The sequence below is a fragment of the Seriola lalandi genome, unplaced genomic scaffold, assembly GCF_002814215.2.
Source record: "Seriola lalandi dorsalis isolate HSWRI2012SDOR001 ecotype SW California unplaced genomic scaffold, Sedor1 jcf7180002055008, whole genome shotgun sequence".
Classification (NCBI taxonomy): Eukaryota; Metazoa; Chordata; class Actinopteri; order Carangiformes; family Carangidae; genus Seriola; species Seriola lalandi.
In genome coordinates, this window is record NW_019525551.1 from 1719906 (window position 1) to 1720769 (window position 864).

Genomic DNA, 864 nt, shown 5'->3' on the forward strand with positions numbered 1-864 from the left:
TCATGGTTTGCTATGGCAGACACCTTTTGTTAGTTTTGTTTGGACTTTCTCACTTCCTGTTTTATTTTGTAATTGGTTTCCTTGTGTGTCTCAGTGTTTTGCTTCCGGTCTTGGTCCTGTTTCTGTTTGGTGATTGTCTGCCCCGCCCTAATGTGTTTCACCTGTGTTCAATCACCCTCGCCTCCCTTGTCTATATAGTCTTTGTGCTCCGCTTTGTCTGGGTCGGTTCGTCTGTTGTCTCTCTGGTGATTTCTGGGTTTGTCCTCGTCGGTTCACGCGCCTGTTCATGTCTGGTTGGTCGCAGAGCTGTTCATGTGTGGTTGTCCTCAGTCTGTTCACGTCTGCTTTGTCCTTGGTCTATTCATGTTGCCTGTACCTGTCTCCTGTTTTGAGTTCATGTGTTTACCTGTTTTCCCCCTGTGTTTCCCTGTGCTTCACCAGTGTTGTGTGTAAGCTTCTTGTTAAATAAACCATTCTCCCATGTGTTGGCTGCATTTGGGTCCAGCCTTACCCCTCAAACCCTGTGACAGTTGTGACACCAGTGCTTTATGATATACAAAAGAAACATGTGGGTCCAATTTTCCACTCACATGGCTCCTCATATCACTGCCATGCTGATGACACCCAGCTATACCTGTCTTTATACCTGTCATTCCCACCAGACAACCCCACTGTTTCTGAGTGGATCTCAGCCTATCTCTCTGAAATCTCCATATGGATGATGGAACCTTCAACTAAATGAAGCTTAATGCAAGTTCAGTCAGGAAGACTATCTCCTTGTGCATGCTTTTTAAGTTACAAGCATCGTTTCCAGCTATCTATAAGCTCCACCTGCTCATTCACATCTTCACCCAATCACAACCT